The following is a 2500-nucleotide window of genomic DNA, read 5'->3' on the forward strand; positions in this document are numbered from 1 at the left end:
ATACTTAGTCGTTTTTGGCAAAATTTCTGACTTTTTGAAAATTTCACAATTTTGTGAAAACTTCCACAAAATGAGGTTCTAGTATGTTAGAGGGCATCCCAGGAGGGCTCCAAAAGTGTGGGTAAAATATATATCCCACAGGGGGAAAATTGAAAAAAAGTTGAAAAAAAAAATTTTTGGGGACTTAGAAAATTTTCACACATGTGTCAGACTTCCAGAGAGGGGAGCATGTCAGTGCGCGCATCCGATTTCAGTTCCAGAGCGATTCGCGCGATGAGTCCTTGATACTTAGTCGTTTTTGCAAAATTTCTGACTTTTTGGAAAATTTCACAATTTTGTGAAAACTTCCACAAAATGAGGTTCTAGTATGTTAGAGGGCATCCCAGGAGGGCTCCAAAAGTGTGGGTAAAATATATATCCCACAGGGGGAAAATTGAAAAAAAGTTGAAAAAAAAAATTTTTGGGGACTTAGAAAATTTTTCAACTTTTGTCAGACTTCCAGACAGGGGAGCGTGTCAGTGCGCGCATCCGATTTCAGTTCCAGAGCGATTCGCGCGATGAGTCCTTGATACTTAGTCGTTTTTGGCAAAATTTCTGACTTTTTGAAAATTTCACAATTTTGTGAAAACTTCCACAAAATGAGGTTCTAGTATGTTAGAGGGCATCCCAGGAGGGCTCCAAAAGTGTGGGTAAAATATATATCCCACAGGGGGAAAATTGAAAAAAAGTTGAAAAAAAAAATTTTTGGGGACTTAGAAAATTTTCACACATGTGTCAGACTTCCAGAGAGGGGAGCATGTCAGTGCGCGCATCCGATTTCAGTTCCAGAGCGATTCGCGCGATGAGTCCTTGATACTTAGTCGTTTTTGCAAAATTTCTGACTTTTTGGAAAATTTCACAATTTTGTGAAAACTTCCACAAAATGAGGTTCTAGTATGTTAGAGGGCATCCCAGGAGGGCTCCAAAAGTGTGGGTAAAATATATATCCCACAGGGGGAAAATTGAAAAAAAGTTGAAAAAAAAAATTTTTGGGGACTTAGAAAATTTTCACACATGTGTCAGACTTCCAGAGAGGGGAGCATGTCAGTGCGCGCATCCGATTTCAGTTCCAGAGCGATTCGCGCGATGAGTCCTTGATACTTAGTCGTTTTTGCAAAATTTCTGACTTTTTGGAAAATTTCACAATTTTGTGAAAACTTCCACAAAATGAGGTTCTAGTATGTTAGAGGGCATCCCAGGAGGGCTCCAAAAGTGTGGGTAAAATATATATCCCACAGGGGGAAAATTGAAAAAAAGTTGAAAAAAAAAATTTTTGGGGACTTAGAAAATTTTTCAACTTTTGTCAGACTTCCAGACAGGGGAGCGTGTCAGTGCGCGCATCCGATTTCAGTTCCAGAGCGATTCGCGCGATGAGTCCTTGATACTTAGTCGTTTTTGGCAAAATTTCTGACTTTTTGAAAATTTCACAATTTTGTGAAAACTTCCACAAAATGAGGTTCTAGTATGTTAGAGGGCATCCCAGGAGGGCTCCAAAAGTGTGGGTAAAATATATATCCCACAGGGGGAAAATTGAAAAAAAGTTGAAAAAAAAAATTTTTGGGGACTTAGAAAATTTTCACACATGTGTCAGACTTCCAGAGAGGGGAGCATGTCAGTGCGCGCATCCGATTTCAGTTCCAGAGCGATTCGCGCGATGAGTCCTTGATACTTAGTCGTTTTTGCAAAATTTCTGACTTTTTGGAAAATTTCACAATTTTGTGAAAACTTCCACAAAATGAGGTTCTAGTATGTTAGAGGGCATCCCAGGAGGGCTCCAAAAGTGTGGGTAAAATATATATCCCACAGGGGGAAAATTGAAAAAAAGTTGAAAAAAAAAATTTTTGGGGACTTAGAAAATTTTTCAACTTTTGTCAGACTTCCAGACAGGGGAGCGTGTCAGTGCGCGCATCCGATTTCAGTTCCAGAGCGATTCGCGCGATGAGTCCTTGATACTTAGTCGTTTTTGGCAAAATTTCTGACTTTTTGAAAATTTCACAATTTTGTGAAAACTTCCACAAAATGAGGTTCTAGTATGTTAGAGGGCATCCCAGGAGGGCTCCAAAAGTGTGGGTAAAATATATATCCCACAGGGGGAAAATTGAAAAAAAGTTGAAAAAAAAAATTTTTGGGGACTTAGAAAATTTTCACACATGTGTCAGACTTCCAGAGAGGGGAGCATGTCAGTGCGCGCATCCGATTTCAGTTCCAGAGCGATTCGCGCGATGAGTCCTTGATACTTAGTCGTTTTTGCAAAATTTCTGACTTTTTGGAAAATTTCACAATTTTGTGAAAACTTCCACAAAATGAGGTTCTAGTATGTTAGAGGGCATCCCAGGAGGGCTCCAAAAGTGTGGGTAAAATATATATCCCACAGGGGGAAAATTGAAAAAAAGTTGAAAAAAAAAATTTTTGGGGACTTAGAAAATTTTTCAACTTTTGTCAGACTTCCAGACAGGGGAGC

Source organism: Phyllobates terribilis, unplaced genomic scaffold (assembly GCF_046119375.1).
Source record: "Phyllobates terribilis strain yellow unplaced genomic scaffold, ASM4611937v1 Scaffold_6746__1_contigs__length_42358, whole genome shotgun sequence".
Classification (NCBI taxonomy): domain Eukaryota; kingdom Metazoa; phylum Chordata; class Amphibia; order Anura; family Dendrobatidae; genus Phyllobates; species Phyllobates terribilis.